This window comes from Myodes glareolus, chromosome 8 (genome assembly GCF_982192425.1).
Source record: "Myodes glareolus chromosome 8, mMyoGla1.1, whole genome shotgun sequence".
NCBI lineage: Eukaryota > Metazoa > Chordata > Mammalia > Rodentia > Cricetidae > Myodes > Myodes glareolus.
Genome location: NC_142033.1, coordinates 21,217,906 through 21,239,860, shown reverse-complemented (window position 1 = coordinate 21,239,860; position 21,955 = coordinate 21,217,906).

The following is a 21,955-nucleotide window of genomic DNA, read 5'->3' as shown; positions in this document are numbered from 1 at the left end:
TGATACAGCAGCAGAATGCTCAGAATCCTTAAAGTCTGAGAAAGTGACTGACTGTTTCCAAGGAGCTGCTTGGGTTGCCATTCACAGCAGTCTCCTGATGTCTCCCCTTGCCTGTTATTATTTCTCTCTTGATTATAATCAGGTAAGAGGGTGAAGCCCCCTCTCGTTGATTTTTGGGCTGAGTCAGAATGACGTTAAGAATAATAATTCTGAACTTACTTCTATATGTGGATTGGTCACCTGTAGCTATTTCATGGAAAATGTCTATTCAGATCATCTCTCCTTCTCCTCGTCCTCCTCCTCCTTCTTCCTTTTTGGTAGATGACTTTCAAATGCATTATTCAGGTTTGCAATTTTTTTCCAGGTTTGTGGTTTGTCTTTTCAGTACTTTTAGTGATTTTTTTTTGATGAGTGAAGTTTTCGTTTTAAAGAGTCCAATTAATGAAATTTACCTTAACTGCTCCTGTATTTGAGGTCAACAGAAAAGCAAATTTCAAATTCAGGAATAAAAATATTTTCACACCTTTATTAATATCTTATATTTACAATTCTTAGCTTTACCTCTTAAAGCACTTTAAATGATCATTTGTATATATTCATTTGTATATGATCATTTAAGAGGTAGAGGCCCCTGAATGTGGGTGACAGTTCTATGACTTGGGCAGTCTGTGTGCCCACGGCAATAGGCTTCGTGTATGAACGAGTTTATTTCCCAACATTGTAACAATGAAAATGAATAGGAATCCTAGACATGCATACATGCATACATACATATATATATATGTTTATGTATGTAAAAAACTATCTATCTGTCTGTCTATCTATCTATCTATCTATCTATCTATCTATCTATCTATCTATCTATCATTTATTTTTGAGAGAGAGTTGCTCATGTAGCCCTGGCTGTCCTAGAACTCTCTCTCTCTAGACCAGGCTGGCTTGGAAGTCACAGATCCACCTGCCATCGGCCCTGGAGTGCTGGGATTAAAAGCATGTGCCACCATGACTGGCTACTGTTTTGTTTTTCTTTTTTGTTTTTTCTTCATTTATATTTTTTCCATGAAATAAGTTTCCCGTCTCCCTTCTCTCTACCCATCTCCCCTTACATTCATCCCCCACACCCCTGTGCACCCAAGTTTTGCCTGGTAATCTTGTCTACTTTCAATATCCAGCAGGATAACTATATGATTTTCTTTGGGTTCACCTTCTTATTTAGCTTCTCTAGGATCACTAATTGTAGGCTCAATGTCCTTTAATTATGACTAGAATCCACTTATGAGTGAGTACATACCATATTCCTCTTTTTGGGTCTGGGTTACCTCACTCAGTAAAGCGTTTTCTATTTCCATCCATTTGCATGCAAAATTCAAGATGTCATTGAGATGGAGGAAGGGTAGATATGGGAGCAGGGAAGTAAATATCTTAATTAAGGGAGCCATTCTAGGGTTTACAAGAAACTTTTCTCTAGAGGGGTTTTCAGGTCCAAGGAGAGGTCCCCAGATTGTTCCTTGGGCAGCAGAGGAGAGGGTGCCTGAACTGGCCTTGTCCCATAGCCACACTGATGAATATCTTGCATATCACCATAGAACCTTCATCTGGCAATGGATGGAGATAGAGACAGAGACCCACATTGGAGCACTGGACCTAGCTCCCAAGGTCCAAATGAGGAACAGAAGAAGGGAGAACATGAGCAAGGAAGTCAGGATCATCGGGGGTGCATCCACCCACTGAGACGGTGGGACTGATCTAATACTAGCTCACCAAGGCCAGCTAGACTGGGAGTGATGGAGCATGTGATCAAAATGGACACTCTGAATGTGGCTGGCAATGAAGGCTGACTGAGAGGCCAAGAACAATGGCACTGGGTTTTTATTCTGCTGCATGAACTGACTTTGTGGGAGCTTGGTTCGTTTGGATGCTCACCTTTATAGACCTGGATGGAGGGGGGAGGACCTTGGACTTCCCACGGGGCAGGAACTCTGATTGTTCTTAAGACTAGAGAATGAGGGGGAGGTGGGGAAGGAAAGAGAAAAGGGAGGCAGGGAGTGTTATTCTCCTGGGGAACTGCATTCCCCAGGAGGCCCCTATGTGCAGGCGCAGAGTGAAGTGTGGTCCGCCTGACTCAAAAGACTTCATTTCCCAAAAATCACTAGCCCCCACAATCCAACAGGGACGCAGAATGCAGCGTCAGATGCAAGTGTAAGCTGGATTGGTCTTTAAAAAGGCAGAACCGTGGTACCACCTCCTCTTTTTCCCCCTTCCTGCTCCCAGCCTGCACTGTCCTCACGCCCCTTTCCTATAATAAAGCTACAGGTGGGTTTGTTTGTACCTCGAGGTCTATTTTGTATTCCGGAGAAAGAACAACAGGGAGGAGGTGGAAATTTTTAAATAAATAAATGAATAAATAAAAATTTTAAGTATGATTGAAAAGAAAAAAAATAAGTTTTCAGTTTTGGATTTTGGAGACAGGGTTTTCTTGTGTAGCCTAGCCTGTTATGGAATTCATTCTGTACTACTAGCTGGTCTTGAGCTCACAGAGATTCCCTTGTGTCTGCCTCTGGAGGCGTATACCACCAGTCTGGATACACAATGTAATTAGAATATAAAAATAAAAAAGTTTAGGTTACCCAGTCAAGAAGGCATACACCTTTAATCCCAGCACTCAAGCGGCAGATGCAAGAGGATCTCTATGAGTTCAAGGCTAACCTGGGCTACCTGAAGGGTTTGAGAATGCCTGGAGCTGCATAATTAAAGTGTGCCTCAAGAGTACAGATAATCATTCAAAAGGAGAACAAATGGAAAAAAAAGGATAAAAGAAAATAAAAAATAAAAATGATAAACAAAGAAATGTAATTTTCTCACCAAACACTGGTGCTGAATGAAGTACTGGCTCAGCAGTTAAGAGGGCTGATTGCTTTTTCAGAGGACCCAGTTAGATTCCCAGTTCCCACATGTCTCACAGACATCTGTAAGTCCTGACACAGAGTTGTGTATGACATCTTTTAGCTTCTGAATGCAGCTACCATGCATGTGGTACACTCACATATATTTTGAGAAAACACTCATACAGCATCTGTAAACAAATAAGTTTTAAAAATAGAAACCTAAAATATAATCCCAAGAAAGTAGTCTTAGGAAGATATTAGGATTCCTTTACAGAACAAATTCTATAAAATATATAAAATTAAAAACTCTAGTATGGAAGGTAATGGAACACTATGTCTTTAAATTCTAGTTATGCAGAGACTTGAATTAAGAGATAACCAAGGCAGAAAGAGTGTTTAAAGTGAACTTTGGAATGACCACACCACCCTGAACTGGCTTGATTTCACCTAATGTGAACTTTGGTTTCAGCTCAGGAGTATTGGCAGGAGCCAGAGTCTGCTTCTGTTGTTCTATAATTTTTTCCCTGTGAACAGCCAGTGTTCTTTTAACCCTTGTAAGCAAAGATTTCTTTTGGACAGTGCTTCCTTTATAGTTTGGGACTGTAACTTGGAGTCTTTGGCATAATCTGTTTGCAGATCTATGGGGAACTCTCTTGGGCAGGTTCATCTCTCTTCCTTATTTCATTCATTCCATGCATCAGCTTGCTTGTATTGCTATTAACACTTTGGAAGCTAGTCATAGGAGCTTTTACATCATAAAGGTAATCTATGTTGTATTGTCAGGGTCATGAGATAGAAATCCCAATTTTTTCATAATAATAAATGCATGTCATCTGCACACAGAAATCACAATAAACCTTGAAGCATTCGTCCCATTTCTAGACCAGCACTATCAAGTTATATCTGAGTCCGCTAGGATATCAGATTAGGATACTCTTGTTTTTACATTTAGAATTTATCTTATCCATGAGAACCTTATAGTATATACTTAGATTAAAGAACTAGATTCTTAGATTCATTAAAAAACTATTCACTGAGTATCACACTGTTCTATGAAGTGGGGATATATGAGTAAGAAGACATGGTCTCCATCCAGGATGAACCTCATATAGGGTGGGTGTGAGCTGTCCCTGAAAGTGCAAATGAGTGACACAACATGGCACAGTGCCATGACCTGAGTGCCATTTGCTGTTTTATTCCTAATGTTTAGAATTCCTGAATTTTTACTACCTGGAATAGAAATGTGGTATGATGACACATGGTTATATCAGAACAGTCACTGGTATGACCTCCAAATAAAGTTGGAGTTGTGTGACTCCCAGACTCTTCCTTACAGAGTATTCCTTATTTGATTCAGGGATGTCATAATGTAGGAGGGCTCAAAGTACTGTGGACAAGACTGCAAGGATGGTCCCTTCTGTATCATGTCAGCTCAATCTGCTGTGGACAGGACCACAAGGATTGTCCTGTCAATCAAGAATTAAAATCCATTCCCACAGACTTACCAATAGACCAGACTTTCCTCAAATGACACTAGACTTTGTCAAGTTAGCAATTGAAGCTAACTACGCGGATAATTAAATATTTTCGTGATGTGGGATTCCCCTCTATATGCTCAGGTCTACTTCTAAATGCTGAAATAATAGTGACAATGTCCGGGTCAGTTGTTACTAAGTAATATAAAGGAAATGCTTCTTTGTTGTGATTCACTGGAGGAGGTGCATGTGTCAGTCCTCCCCACATCAGCTACTCCCTTTTCTGCTTCTTTCCAGACTTAGCAAATGTCTGGCAGAAAATGAGGCAACACTTTGTGTGACAAATAATACAGTTACCATGCAGACGAGCAGGAATCCAAGCATGTCTAGAGAGTGGTACTGGATCCAGTTGAGGTCATGTGCTGCCACACAAAGGTCTCCCAATAATCTTTGAAAGTCATTACAATTCTGCAACTGTTCTCCTACTTGGTACCTTTTGTGTTCTAATTTTCTATAAACCTATTCTGTAACCTAGGCAATTAACAGAATAACCTCTTTGAATCTTTTCAGGAACAATTTGTATTTCCCATTTAGGCAAGACTTTCTTTACTTCTTCAAACATCCTTTCTAAAGTATCTGTATTTGAATCAGATCACAAAATGTCATCCATGAAATGGTAGATTATAGACCTAGGAAATTGCTTATGTATTATTTCCAATGACTGGCTGACTAAGTATTTGCACACAATGTGGCTTTATTGAGCATTCCCTGTGGGAGGATGGTCTATTGATATCTTCTAGTAGTAAAAATTATAAGTAGGCACTGTGAAGGCAAACTTTTCTCTATCCTTTTCTTGTGAAGGTATAGTGAAGAAACAATCCTTTAAATCAATAACTACGAGAGGCCATCTCTTTGGTAACAGAGAAGGCAGAGGAATTCCAGACTGTAGAGGGCCCATAGGCTGAATAACCTTGTTGATAGCCCTTATATCTATCACCATTCTCCATTATCCAGATTTCTTTTTAACTACAAATACAGGAAAATTCCAAGGAATGGTAGATTATTCTTTATGTCGAGCATCTAGTTGCTCTTGTACCAGCTGTTCTAAAGCCTGCAACTTTTCCTCAGCTAGAGGCCACTGCTTAACTCATATTGGTTTTCAGTTAACCATTTTAAAGGTAGGGCTGTTGGTACCTCTGAGGATTTATCAATTGCTTTGTGTTCTTGTACAGCCCAAATGGCTGGTGTATGTTGTCTGTAATATCTTCTAATGTTTTCCTCAGAAACATAAGTTTTTAGGGATGCAGATATGTTAATCTGGGTATTCCATTGCTGCAATATGTCATGACCCCACAAATTCACTGCAATATTGGCTATATATGGACTTAGTCTTCCTATTTGCCCATCTGGCCCTTTGTTCTTTGATCATTTATAGAAGTCTGCCAAAATATACATTTCCTCTGTCTTACTAGAGTTTTTGACTCATCCTCCACATTTAACCCATCATTTAGACCAGTATTGCTTTTTAGAGAGGGCATTGAATTTTTCAATTTTCCTGGCAAGACACATTCTCCACAGTAACTGGGAATGACTGGACCACATTCATCATGGGGGCCTGCCAGAGGCCCCCACAGTGTTTCCCGATGGTATAGGGTTGACTTGTCTGTCTGTCATTGACCTACATTCATTGGTCCAATGTCGACCTTTGCCACACCTCCTATATATACCGGGAGGCTGAGTCCTCCTATTTCTGCCATTCCCAGAGGAGGAATTTACTCCTATTTGTACAACCCTAGTTAGTCTTTGCAAAACATCACTAAAAGGTTCTCTCTGATCCTGTTTAACCCTAAGATATGATTTGACTCTCTGTCCTGTGGTACATAGAGACAAGTTATGGTCATCTTAAAGAGCTTGATCCTGAGGATTAGAGTAAAGTCCTTCAACTAAAATTTGATCTAGGAAATTCTTAAGTCCCTTGGCTTTTTTTCTTGTTGCTCTAAAATTCTCACTTCCTCTTTGAAATAGCATCTCAAAGCAATTCTGGTTCACTTTCTAGGACTGCTGAGGTTTTACTGAGTCCAATCTTGAGGCATGACTTTGCTACTGAAAGTCCATATTTTAACCATTTTCCCTAACAGAAGATGAATGTAGTCCATAAGCTACAATTGCTCATTTCATTTCTTTTAGATCAGTCATACGTATGGGCTCCCATGGATATTCCTTGACAACCTGAGGGTACTTGGACCCAGATGCTTTTGTTGATGTTATTACTGGAAAGGCAGGAAGAGCTCTGGGGAATCAATCCCAGATATTTTTATGTATCGACGAGGTTAAATTTTGCATTTTTACCTTTTGTTCCTGGTCATCAAATTCGATAATTTCCTTAATCTTTTCAAATCTGTTTACCACTGCCTTTTGTAATGTCTTGATCTCCTGTCCAGTGTTCTGCTCTAAGGCCCTCATTGAGGATTCCAAGGTATGAAGTTTGTTCAATAGAGATAATGTCTCATCCTTGGACATAATCTTCATAGCATACATATTACCTTCTGGGGAGACATTCTATCAGTCAATCTGTCATACCCCTTTGACAGAGTCTGATTAAGACATTCAACAGTGCAAATTCTCTCAAATAATGTTTCAGCACCCACTGTCATTGATTGGGTTTTATGTGGCAAATCAGCTGCTTCCTTCTCTATAGTGCTGAATTTTTCTTTAAATAAATTACTATCAGTATGTAGCATTTCCAAAAGTATCTCAGTTGACTGAATTTTGTCAGTTAAATTGACCATAACCTTCTTCAGATTTTCAACCTCTTTCCTGAGAAGTGTGGTTTCAGTTTGAAAAGACTGTACCATTTCTAAAAATGCCTCATTCCTAGCCCTATTGTCAAACCATTTTTTAAAGGAAGCCAGGACCGCGAGGGGTGCGTTCACCCACTGATATAAGGGGACTGATCTAATTGGAGCTCACCAAGGTCAGCTGGACTGGGACTGAATGAGCATGTGATCAAACCGGATTCTCTGAATGTGACTGACACGGGGACTGTCTGAGAAGCCATTGATAATGGCACTGGGACTTGATTCCTCTGCATGTACTGGCATTTTGGGATCCTAGTCTGTTTGGATGCTCACCTTCCTAGACCTGGAGGGAGGGAGGACGAACATGAACTTCCCACAGGGCAGGAAACCCTGACTGCTCTTAGGACTGGAGAGGGAGGAGGAGAGAGAGTGGGGGAGTGGGAGGGTATTGTGAGGAGGGGCGGAAGTGGAAATTTTTATAAATTAATAAAAAATAATGACATCTTGAATTTTGCATGCAAATGGATGGACATAGAAAACGCTTTACTGAGTGAGGTAAGCCAGACCCAAAAAGAGGAACACGGTATGTATTCACTCATAAGTGGATTCTAATCATAATTAAAGGTCTTTGAGCCTATTATTCGTGATCCTAGAGAAGCTAAATAAGAAGACGAACCTGATGAAGATTATTTAGCTATCCGCCAGGAGGTAGGAAATAGTCAAGAGTCCCAGATCCTTCATCTGGCGTTGGATGACGATACAGATGGAGGCCCGCGTTGGAGCACCGAACTGAGCCCCCCAAGATCCAAATGAGGAGCAGAAGGAGAAAGAAAATGACGAAGGACTGCGAGGGATACTATCACCCACTGATACAAGGGGTCGGATCTAATGAGAGTTTACCAAGGCCAGATGGACCGTTACTGAACGAGCATGTGATCCAACCAGATTCTCTGAATTTGGCCGGATTTTCTGAATGTGGCTGGCCTGCAGTCTTTCTGAGAAGCCATTGACAATGACACTGGGACTGGTTTCCTCTGCATATACTGGATTTTTGGGATCCAGTCTGTTTGGATGCTCACCTTCCTGGACCTGGAGGGAGGGGGGAGGAACTTGGACTTCCCACAGGGCAGGAGACCCTGACTGCCCTTGGGGACAAAGAGGGAGGAGGAGAGGGAGGGGGGAGTGGGAGGGCGTTAGGAGGAGGGGCGTAAATGAAAACTTTTTATAATTTAATAAAATTACTTTCAAAAAAAATTAAAAAAAATTAAAAAAATATTGAGTAGAAGACTAGTCCCTAGAAACAAAATAGTGATATAGAAGAGACAACATTTTAGTCACGTAAAACCTCACACATTGGTTAAGGAAAGAGGCTATTGAAACCTTGGATGGCTAAATTGTTTGACATATTGTCCCTTTAAATTAGCAACTTATGTTCTATAATTAGGATATTAAATCTTATCTGTTGTTCAATTAGCTAGATTAGCTAATTATATATAATTATATAATTTTTAATATATAATATAATATATATAATTATATATATATAGCTAATTAGCAATAATCATAACCTGCCAGTAGTTGTCGTAGGCCACCAACAAAACTTATCCTGCAGGGCATAGTGGTGAATGTGAATTCGCCTGTGGCCTGTCTAAAATCTGATTTTAGAGCAGAATGCTAAAAGATAAATCTCAGACTGTGTGCTCTGCAGATGTCTAGAACAATGGAATAGGCAAATACAAACAAATCATTAGAATGCCGCAGAACAGCTCGCTCAGAGATGGGAAGCCCTTGTTTCACCAAAATGTCTGCAGTGCACCCTGGTGGGAGGCAAAAGGTAGGTTGCTTGGGTACTTGAAGCCAATCCGCGGCATGTAAATGGAAAAGAATTGTGGCTTATGTGTAGAAAAGCCTCTCTGCAAGATTCTGTATTAAACTGTTGACTCCAGGCACAGGCCGTGGCCTGCTGAGGGAGTGCTCAGACTGAGCCAGGCTGATGGCAGGCAGTAGAGCCAGGGGTTTCACCCAAACGCTGGGTACCAGATGAAGCCTCAAAACAATCCCGAACCAGTTAAGAATTAGGGATAATAAAAATGGTTATTTTTTCTGTGGGGAAAAATTTACAGATCACTTTCCCAAACAACATTCCTCTCGTAGCAAACAGGGCAAATATTAAATATAAGTCTGAGAAAGAAAATGAGAGGCAGAGGAAAAGGGCACAGAAAGGCAAATATTCTCTAGACAGCATGAAATAGAACTGAAGTCCTCTCATGTCTTAGAGTATGGAGCATCACAAGTCCATGAATGATTATTGAGGTCACATAGAGGAGGTGGGGTGTGGAAGTCGAATGATTTTTTGCAGTGAACAGAAAGGGAGAACTCCTTCCAAGTGGAGTAAACAGTATGTGCAAGCCCAGGCAGTGGGTCAGGAGAGAATGTTCTCCTAAAGAAACAGTGAAGCCACTGCTCGTGATAGGTTTCTTCCATGTGGTAGGAGGCTATTGTTCATACTGATGGGATGAGGCTTAGGACAAGCAATACTCCATCCAATATAGGACTGCCTCATGATGTGGAATTTTGGGTGAGCTAGTAAATGAAGGGTCAGTAATGAAAGAATACCATCCTCACTGGCATTTGAAATTGTGCTACCCTAGAGGAAAGGGCAGATGTAAAGGTTTAGAACTAAGGAGGTGAACAGAAACATGAAGAAGTGGTTTAAGTTTATCTGAATGAAAACTACAGAGGAGCCAGCAATGGAATCTCCCATCTCCAATGTTACTGTACAACATATTCATATAAGTTCTTTATTTTCTCTAGGACTAGATTACATTTGTCATAAATGCATTAATGTTGACATTTCCCATACAGAGCAGTCAATCCTATGTCTCATGCATCTCCCTATGCTTACCGAGAAGGTCATTTCTGGAGATATTAAGAATCAGTGGAGATAAACCCCGGTCCCTAAGGACCAGGCAGTGAGGATGGATGATGGGCACCGTGAAGAACTGCTACAGCAAGGCAGCAAGTTCTCTTCACTGTCCTGCAGTTAGTCTCATGCTTATCCGAGATTCAGCCTGGCACCTCAATATTTGGTCAACAAAAGGTTAGGGAAAGTTATGTGCAGTAATGTGAAGTAGAACGAGTTAAGAACAGTGTGAATGTAATTCCAGTTCAACAATCCATCAAAGTTACAAATATACACCAGGTTTTTTCAGCATATATTTATAACAGTTTCTATTTTCCAATTTCACTCTAAGTATTTGCCCTTGGTATTTTATTTAGTTCACATATAATTACTTCTATCATCAGCATTTTACCAGATTAGACCCTTGTGTTGTGGCATATGGTCACTTCAAGAGCAAATTCCCAAGTTACCCCTTGTTTCAGAATTCATAGACTAAGACCCCAGTTGGAATTGAGGTTGGAAAATTCTGTCCTACCTACTTCTTTTCTTTTGAATAGCAGAGCAAGCAGTACCATGCATAGGCCCATTTGAAATGTGGATGATGGAAAATGCAGTGTTTTTTTTATAGCAATAAGGTAATTTATTATCTCATTATGTATGATCTTATAATAACTTCATCTTGTAATGCCTTTTCACTATTTTTAACAGTTTATTTAGAAAATAAATACCCGTCTTCCTATTTGGTATAAATACAGTGAATAAACATTATTCTGCAGTGGAAGTTTACTAGAACTAACTTTAAAATTAGCAGAAATTCAGCTGTTTTTTGTTGCTGTTGTTGTTTTCATTTTGTTTATATTTATTTATTTATTTATAAAAATTTCCACTTCCTCCCCTCCTCCCCAACTCCCCCCTACTCCCTCTCCCCCTCCCTTTCTAGTCTTAAGAGCAATCAGGGTTTCTTACCCTGTGGGAAGTCCAAGGTTGTCCCCCCTCACTCCAGGTCTAGAAAGGTGAGCATCTAAACAGACTAGGCTCCCCCATGGCCAGTGGGAGCTAGACCAGGCTAACTCCATGATTCCCTGCAGTGAATGATAGGCTAGCATTGGCAAAGGGAACTGATTGAGTTCTCTTAATCAGGACTTGGGGTCTGGCTTCACAAAGAACAACACAGGAAGAAATAGGGTTCCTGGTTCAGGTCAGGAATTGCAGTGGGTTTGGAAAGGATGGAAATGGGATAGGAGGAGTGACTAGGCTCCTGGCACTTCCTGAATTGAGGCAGACAATGCTAGGTTGCCTATCTGGATCACGGTCAAGCAGGTGTGGGGTACCAGGTAGAGAGTAGTTCTGCAGAACTTTGGGGATTCACAAAGGGATGGAGACAGACTAGAAGGAATAGCTGGAGGATGCCACAAGATTAACTAGGGGTACTGTGGACCCACCTCTTCAAAAACTTTTAAAGTGGGGTGTGTGTGTGTGTGTGTGTGTGTGTGTGTGTGTGTGTGTGTGTGTTATGTGCCATAGCACTCTTTTTGTGGTAAAGGTAATGTGGGATTCAATTATCTTCTTACTGCATGTTGGTCCCAGGGTTAGGCTTGGTGGAAAGTACCTCTATCAGCTTAGCCGTCACATGAGGCACATTATCAGAAAATGCTTTTTATTCCTTTAGAATCTTTTTGTCACATTGACACTCAGGCCAGGAAAATATGAAAAGAGGAAACCTTAATTTGAGGAAACGACTACATGAGACTGGCCTCAAGGCACTCTCTGTGGGGCATTTTTTTGGTTGATGATTTATTTTTGACTCCTAAACTCACTGAGGGTGCTGTTACCCAGGGGCAATGGTGGAGCAGACTGAGCAAGCCAGTAAGAAGAATTCCTGTATGACCTGTTTCACTTCCTGCCTTGCGGTTTCTTTCTTGACTTACCTCAGAGATAGATTATCCAGAGAACTAGAAACAAAAGTAGAACCTTACCTCTCTAAGTTACTTTTAGTCCTGTTGTTCATTACAACTGTGGGGGCCAGCCATGATAAGCTAAGTATAGGCAGGTCACCCAAAGGAAGTTCTTTATTTGTAATCATTATCACCTGCCAGAGTAGAACTCAGCCACTGATAAGTTTATTAAGAGGCCTGAGTCTCAGTAGTTTACCCTGAAGCAATGCCTGGTTGCAGGAAGATCCACAAGCCTATATTATCTGACCTCCCCCCAAGAACAGACCATTCAAAGGAAATGCTTAACATTCCATCCACTATAAGTAGGACGACCTGCCAGAACACACTGACCAGGACACCCCTAGATTAAAAATAAAAGCTCAGGGCCAAATAGTTTCAGCTCTGAAGCCTAGAAGAGTTTCAGGGAAGACCTAACTCTTCAAATTGTTCCACACAATAGAAACTGAAAAAGCATTGCCATACTCTTAATGAGGATACATTTCCCCTGATTTCCAAACCACACAGAGACATCACTAAGAATGAGAATTGCTGACCCATCTCACTCATGAAGATTGATGCAAAAATACTCAACAAAATACTGGCAAATCGAATTCAAGAACACAGCAGAAAATTCATCCATCATGATCAAGTAGGATTTATCCTAGAGATGCCAGGACGGTTCGACATATGAAAATCTGTCACTGTAATTCACCACATAAACAAACTAAATTTACAAAAACACACATGATCATCTCATTAGATGGTGAATAAAAGGTTTGATAAAGTACTACAGATCTTCACGATAAAGGTCTTGGAGACAACAGTGATACAAGGAACGTACCTAAACATAATAAATGCAATACACAGCAATTCAACATTCAACTAAATATAGAAAAAGGCAAAGCAATTCCACTGAAATCAAGAACAAGACAAGGTTGTCCACTCTCTCCATACCTATTCAACATAGTACTTGAGGTTCTAGCGAGAGCAATAAGACAGCAACAGTAGATCAAGGGAATAAAAATCAGAAAAGAAGAAGTCAAACTCTCACTATTTGCTAATGATATGATAGTTTACAATAGTGACTCCAAAAATTCTACCAAGAACTCCTAAACTCATAAGCACCTTCAGTAATGTAGCAGGATACAAATTTAACTTAACATTACCCTTCACAATAGCCACAAATAATATTAAAGATCTTGGAGTAACTCTAACCAAACAAATGGAAGACCTGTATGACAAGAACTTTAAATCTTTGAAGAAAGAATTTGAAGAAGACACCAGAAATTGGAAAGATCTCCCATGCTCTTAGGCAGGTAGAATTGACACTGTAAAAGCAGCGGTCTTACCAAAAGCAATCTAGAGATTCAATGCAGTGCCCATCAAAATCCAAGCAAAATTCTTCACAGACCTAGAAAAAGTATGCATAACTTTGTATGGAAAAGTAAAAAACTCAGGATACACAAAACAATCATGTACAATAAAGAAACTTCTGGAGGCATCACAATCCCTGTCTTCAAACTCTACTACAGAGTTACAGTAATGCAAACAACCTGGTATTGGCATAAAAACAGACAGGATTTCCAGTGGAACTGAATTGAAGCCCTAGATATCAATCCACACATGAAAGTCTATGTGACTTTTGACAAAGAAGCAAAAAATATAAAATGAAAAAAGAAAGATATTCAACAGATGATGCTGTCATAAATGGCTATCTTCATGCAGAAGAATGATAATAGGTTAATATCTACCACCCAGCAGAAAACTCAAGTCTAAATAGATCAGAGACCTCAACATAAAACCAACCACACTGAACCTCATAGAGGAGAAAGTAGGAAATACATTTGAATGCATTGGCATAAGAGATCACTTCCTAAATATAACCCCAGTAGTATAATCACTGAGAGCAGCAATTAATAAATGGACCTCCTGAAACTGAGATTCTTCTGTAAAACAAAAGACACAGTCAAATAAATGGCAGTCTATGGGATGGGAAAAGATCTTCATCAAATGCACATCAGACAGGGGCTGATCTCTTAACATACAAAGAACTCGAGAAACTGGTCACCAAAGGAACAAATAAAAAATGGGTATAGACCTAAACAGAGAACTCTCAAGAGATGATCTAACATGACTGGAGGACACTTAAAGAAATGCTCAATATCCTTAGCCATCAGAGAAATGCAAATCAAAACAACAGTGAGATTCATCTTAAACCTTTCAGAATGGCCAATATCAAAAACACTAATAACAGCTTATCATAGAGAGGTTGTGGGAAAAAGGAATACTCCTGCATTGCTGGTGGGAGTGCAAACTAGTGCAGCTGCTTAGAAAATCAGTATGGTGATTTCTCAGAAATTTTGGAAACAACCTATCTCAAGACCCAGCAACAACACTTTTGGGAATATTCCCAAAGGATGTTCAATCATACCACAAGGACAGGTGCTCAACTATGTTCATAGCAGATTATTTGTCATAACCAGAAACTGGAAACAGCCTAAATGCCCCTCGACCAAAGAATGGTTAAGAAAAATGTGGTATATTTTCACAATGGAGTACTACATAGCAAAAAAATAAAATAAAATAATAATGACACCTTGAAATTAGCAGGGAAATGGATGTATCTAGAAAACATCAATTGAGAGAGGTAACCCATACTCAGAAATACAAATATCATATGTGCTCACTCATAAGTGGATTTTAGACATAAAGCAAAGAAAAACCAGCCTACAATTTATAACCCCAGAGAACCTAGAGAATAAATGAGACTCTAAGAGAGACATACATGGATCTAATCTACATGGGAAGTAGAAAAAGATAAGAACTTCTTAATAAATTAGAGCGTGGGGATCATGGGAGAGGGTAGCAGTGGAGGAGATGGAAGTGGGTGGAAAAAATTATATAGCTCCATAAAAACAATTAAAAAAAGAAAACCCCTCATAATTGTGTCATATAGTTGGGCTTTAGTTGATTTCAAATATACTCAGGTTGACAATTAAGATTGGGCATCAAACATGTTTTTGAGGAGGTGTTGATCATTCTCTCTCTCTCATGTGTCTGTCTGTCTGTCTGTCTGTCTCTTTCTCTGTGTGTGTGATGTGAGCAGGCATGTGAGTAGTGTGTGTATGTGAATGTGTGTGCACTAATTCATGTGTATGCCTGTAGTGAGCTGCTTTGAATGAAGAAAATGATATAGTTGATCAGTGGACTATAATGGAATGTATATTCATGAGTTCTACCTTGGAAAAGGCGAGAGCTTTTCATAAAGTGTTTCATGTCAATGCTAAAGCATTACAACAAAAATTTCATCTCTCTCGAGCAGATGCTCGACAGGTAATTTTAGATTGCTCTCAATCAACATCCACCCAGTATTGGAATAAATCCATGGGGTCTACTCCCTCTAAAAATCTGGCAAATGGATGTGACACATATATCTGAGTTTGGACAAAAACAAAAAGGGGGAATAGGCCACGACTGGACTCTGAAAGAAAAACCATAAATTTTTAAAATTTGGACGCTCAAGGTCGTTCTGCAGCTGATAGACATCAGGACCCCCATGGCCCTGCTAAAGGAATGATCAAATGGAAGGATATCCTGACAGGGCTCTGGTATGGGCCCGATCTCATGCTAACATGGGCACGAGGCTCTGTTTGTGTTTTACCACAGGACCAACAAGATCTGGTGTGGGTGCCAGGGTGCCAGAGCATTTGATTAAAAGAGTTCAACATGAGGAGCATCGTGCCTGTGCCTGTGGATGCTTTCCATGCCATGACTAGTATACAATATGAGAACTTTACCCATGCTACAAATTTGTCTAAACAGTTGTCTAGTTATCTTTTAGGTAACAGGACTGGAGAATTTGGTGCCATGATGGAGCAGTTGAGAGTGGCCATTGTCACCGTGAATTCTACCCCTGTGGATGCTCGAATGGTTGAGGGACTCTCGTCCTGGATTTCTGCAGCCATGAATCATCTGAAAGAGTGGGCAGGCTTGGGAGCATTAGCTGGCCTTCTGGTGTGGGTCTCTCTAGCCTGTCTGTGGTGTATCTGTCGGATTAGGGACTCTCAGCGTTGCAGTACAGCCATTATTATACAAGCCTTTATGCCTATAGAGGCTGGCCAATCCCCTCAAGCATGGTTAGCCACCATGAAAGGATAATTTGACGTATCCAGGGTGCGAGGCAAGGCACAGCACTCAAGGGCGACCTTTTGCTAACATTGAGAAGAGCATGCCTAGCTGCATGTGGGTTGATGCCCAAGTTCCCACCTCTGAAAAATGGCATTGGGCCAGTCTGGCACTCTTTGAGTGGAAGACACCTAGGGAGGATCAGTACAAGGCTCTTGTTTTCTCAGAGAACATGATCTCTACTCTTACCTGTGGCGTCTAAAACAAAAAGGGGGAAATGTAGTGAGCTGCTTTGTGCCGCACCTTAAAGATGGCACTGACCTCTACACTCCACCCCCCCCCCATGTGGAATGTGCTTTCAGTTGTAAATAACTCCATACATGACTAAAGCAAAGGATCTGGCTTGTTTCTGTGTACCTGGGCCTATCCGTATTTCCCACATGGCTTGCTGGAGTTGGCTACCCAGGGGCTATTTTAGATGTGGGCTGGTTTTCCCGGGGGTCAGAAGATTATTCAAGGTTTCTTGATTAAACTGCAATTGAGAAGAGTCTGGTGTTGCGTTTTCTTTGCTGGCCAAAGATACGCGACATATGCCAAAGACAGAGGATGCCCAGTGTCTTGCCTGCTCTCTCATTCCCTTATTGATCACCTGCTCTAGATGGGTTGGCTCCAAGAAGTAGGGGTTAAGTGCTTGTTTTGATGGAATCAGATGAGGACAGGCAATATTTCATCATGTTTAGGACCATTTCATGTTGTTGGGTCTTTGGTGTGGGGAAGCATGGTAAGTTAGGCCTTCTTAATGAAAGAATATCATTCCCACTGTCATTTAAAATTGCCCTACAGTAGGGGAAATGGAAGATCTTAAGTTTTAGAAATAGGACCTGGAGAGAAATTAGAAGTGACGTAAATGTATCTGAACAATAATTAGTGTGGCGGTGACAATAGATTCTCTCATCTTGAATGTTACTATACAGAATAGTCACATCAGTTCTTTATCCATTTTCTCCAGGACTAGACCACAGTTGTCATAAATTCATTAGTGTGGACATCCCCCCTCCTGAGCAGCCATTCCTATGTCTCAGGCATCTCCCTATGTTTACCGAGAAGGTCATTCTGGGGAATCCATTTGTACAGCCGAGTGTTGGAGCCCAAGGTGTCTGGTTTCTTGCCTTCAAATCGGCAAAGAACCTGTGAAGATACAGCTAGCCTCGTATTACTTTGCTCAAATGTCAAGTTACTCCTGCTAGATTTCTAGGGAGATTAAGAATCAATGGAGATAAACCCCAGCCCCTAAGAACCAGACAATGAGGATGGGAACCGTGAAGAACTGCTACAGCAAGGCTGCAAGTTCTCTTCACTGTCCTGCAGTTAGTCTCATGCTTATCCAAGCTTCAGCCTGACACCTCAATGTTTGGTCAACAGCAGCTTTGGGAAAGCTTTGTCTGGCTATGTGCAGCAGTTTTTAAAAAATGTGTGAACGTAATTCCATCAAAGTTACTAATATATACCTGCTTGAGTTTTTCCAGGATATATTTATGACAGTTTTTATTTTTCAAATCCACTATAAATATTTGCCAATAGTATTTGAATTTGTCCATTATAATCCCTTAATCATAGGTATTTTATTAGTTTAGGCCCCTGAAGAGTGACTGTGTACATGATCACTTCAAGAACATGTCCTCGAGTTACCCCCTTTTCCAGCGTTAACAGGCTCAGTTCCTGAAGGTGGACTTAGCAGTTCTAAGATGCTGTTCTACCGAGGATTTGGATTAGCAGGGGAAACATACAGCATAGGCCCATTTTTAAAGCAGGTGATCACATTTGTTCGTGAGTACACAGGAATGTAAGTCTTTGATACAAACTCCATTTTAAATTTTTGTGCTTTATGTATTTTGTCTATTTTCCATTCATTGAAAAGAGATGTTCTCATCCATAAAATTTATTCTATTTATAGATTCCTTTTGCACAGCTCTTAGATCTTCATCCCTACACCTCTCTTTGAAGCCCACACCATTTCTTTCTCTTTATCTCCTTAGAAAACAAATAGACATCGAAATATGAACAATAAAATAAGATAAAAGAAAAATGAATAAGCCAGAATAGCATAAATTCCATTTTTAAGATAGAAAATTATATTTACGTATGTGTAACTTAATCTTTCTTTCTCTTTCTCTTTCTCTGTGTGGGATGTGTGTGTATGTGTGTGTGTCATCTGAGGCCCGAAAAATGCTTTGGATCACGTGGGATGCAGTTATAGGCAACTGTATGCTGCCAGAATAGGGGACACAGAACTAACTTCAGTTCATCTGGGTGAGCAACACCTGATTTTAAAAATAATTCAACTCTCAAGTCCTGCAACTGCCAGTTCTGCATGCCTGCTTATTTACAATTTAATAGCAGGCTTTAGTATTGGGTGGTCTGTGAAAGTCCACAAATAGCCTCCAAGGTAACGAACAAAGTAACAAGGCACAGTTTTGTTCTTATCTTACTTTTCTACCACCAAGTCTAAAGACACTCATTAAGTGTTTTTCTTTCTGAACACTGCGATAGTAACAACAATGTCATTTGTCTCCTGCATTTCTGTGTCACAAGTGACTTCAGAGAGTAACTAGAGCATTGTGACAGCTTTGATTTCACACGAGGTTTTTGCTGTCACACCCGGACACTATGTGACCAGCTCAGTGAGGATGCCACACCGAAGCACTGTATCTCACCTTCTGTGGAATCTGGGCAAGACCTGCTGCAATCACATTGGCTCTTTCTTCTGTTAGGGTACCCACTATGGACCCCAGGGAAAATACCACCACACCATGTTCTCCGGAAGACTGGATGAAGTCTTCTATTTCCTGTTGATGAAATATCAGCCCATTACAAACAGCAGCAACACTTAACAACCTGCATCAAAACTGACACCAACATCCACAGGAAGAAACTGAGCAGCATTAGAAATGATCAGATTGGTGGGTGCTTTAAAACTATTCACATCCACATATAAGATGTAAGTTGTAGTCATGTGTAAGGTTACAGCTCTCTGTGTTACACATACTCACACTCACACAAAAAGTTCTTTTCATCTTGAAAGGCAAGATTTGTTGATATTTAAATCATAGTTCCCTTTCTCCTTTCCTAGTCCCTTGGCCACCCAATATCTGCTATTATTTTGACCTAAATTGGAGTTCTAATAAGGTGTTCAAGTTCTTATTTTATTTCTGTCTCATCACTGGCTAGTTTACTTAGTGTACTGTTATTAAGGACATACCATGTGTTTCTATACCCAACGTTTTAATGTGTTAGCGATTGTTTTTATTTGCACACTATATAATTTATTTAATTTCAGTGATATCTAGGTTGTTTATCTCTTTCTTAGTTACTGTTCTAATGTTGTGAGGGTACAACATATTTTGGAAAATTTTAAAAGAAAGCATTTAATTGGGAGTTTTGTTTTTTTAAGTTTTAGATGGTTGATCTGTGCACATCATAGTGGAGAGCACCATGGCAGACAGGCATGGTACTGGAACTGTAACCCAGAACTAAACCCATACTATAAGAGGCAGACGGATAGGAAGAGACTAAGCATAGTTTATGCTTTTGAAACATCAAAGCCTACATCCAGTGACACATTTCTCCAACTAAGCTACACTTCTTAATTCTTCTTAAACTGTTCATCAACTGGGAACCAAACATTCAAGTACGTGAGTCTATGGAATCATTCTTGTACAAACCACCATGCATGCTTCCCTTCAGGATGAGCATCCTTGCATTGCTATCTCATTGAAGTCCTTTGTTCAGTTCTTTTACATACATTCTCAGGAGGAGAACTCATGGACCACAAATCTATTGCTAATTTTGTTAATGACTGTCAATTATCTTTTTATTTGTGTTCTTTCTCATAGATGTCAATTTCATTGGAAAGAAATTTACTATGTGCTGTCAATTTATGATACTGTGTCCATTACTGAAAATGTTTGTGTAGGTATGTATGGTCAGGGGTGTGTTCTCACTTGTGTGATTGGTCAAGAAAGTAAATAGAGAAATTAAAGTCTTCCTTGAATTTAATGAAAATAAAGACACAACATACTCAAACCTATGGGACACTATGAAAACAGTGCTAAGAGGAAAGTTCATAGCACTAAGTGCCCAATTAAAGAAAACAGAGAAAGCACACATTGGAGACTTAACAGCACACTTGAAAGCTCTAGAAAAAAAAAGCTTATTCACCCAGGAGGAGTAGAAGACTGGAAATAATCAAACTGAGGGCTGAAATTAACAAAATAGAAACACAGAAAGCAATCCAAAAAATCAATGAATCAAAAAGCTGGTTCTTGGAGAAAATCAATAATATCGACAAACCCCTATCCAAACTAATCAAACGGCAGAGAGAGAACATGCAAATTAATAAGATCAGAAATGAAATGGGGGACATAACCACAGACACAGAGGAAATTCAGAGAATCATTAGATCTTACTATGAAAGTTTATATGCCACAAAGTTGGAAAATGTAAAGGAAATGGACATTTTTTTAGATAAGTACCATATACGAAAGTTGAACCAAGAACAGGTGAACAATCTAAATCGACCTGTTAGTCGTGAAGAATTAGTAGCTGTTATCAAAAATCTCCCTACCAAAAAAAGCCCAGGACCAGATGGTTTCAATGTAGAATTCTACCAGAACTTCCAGGAAGAGCTAATACCTATACTCCTTAATGTATTCCACAATATAGAAACAGAAGAGTCATTGCCAAACTCCTTTTATGAAGCTACAGTTACCCTGATACCAAAACCACACAAAGACACAACCAAGAAAGAGAATTACAGGCCAATCTCACTCATGAACATCGATGCGAAAATTCTCAATAAAATACTGGCAAACTGAATCCAAGAACACATTAGAAAAATTATTCATTATGATCAAATAGGCTTCATCCCAGAGATGCAGGGCTGGTTCAACATACGCAAATCTATCAATGTAATCCATCATATAAATAAACTGAAAGAAAAAAAACATATGATCATTTCATTGGATGCTGAAAAAACATTTGACAAAATCCAACACCCATTTATGATAAAGGTGTTGGAGAGACTGGGGATACAAGGATCATACCTAAATATAATAAAAGCTATTTACATCAAGTCGACAGCTAACATCAAATTGAATGGAGAGAAAATCAAAGCCTTTCCACGGAACACAACAAGGCTGTCCACTCTCTCCATACCTCTTCAATATAGTGCTTGAAGTTCTAGCAATAAGACAACATAAGGAGATCAAGGGGATTCAAATTGGAAAGGATGAAGTTAAACTTTCTTTATTTGCTGACGATATGATAGTGTACATAAGCGACCCCAAAAACTCTACCAAAGAACTCCTACAGCTGATAAACACCTTTAGTAATGTGACAGGATACAAGATCAACTCCAAAAAATCAGTTGCCCTCCTATACACAAAGGATAAAGAATCAGAGAGGGAAATCAGAGAAACATCACCTTTCACGATAGCCACAAAAAGCATAAAATATCTTGGGGTTACTCTAACCAAGGAAGTGAAAGACCTATTTGACAAGAACTTTAAGTCTTTGAAGAAAGAAATTGAGGAGGATACCAGAAAATGGAAAGACCTCCCCTGCTCTTGGATTGGGAGAATCAACATAGTAAAAATGGCAATTCTACCAAAAGCAATCTATAGATTCAATGCAATCCCCCTCAAAATCCCATCAAACTTCTTCACAGACCTTGAGAGAACAATAATCAAGTTTATGTGGCAAAACAAAAAACTCAGGATAGCCAAAACAATCTTATACAATAAAAGAACTTCTGGAGGCATTACCATCCCTGACTTAA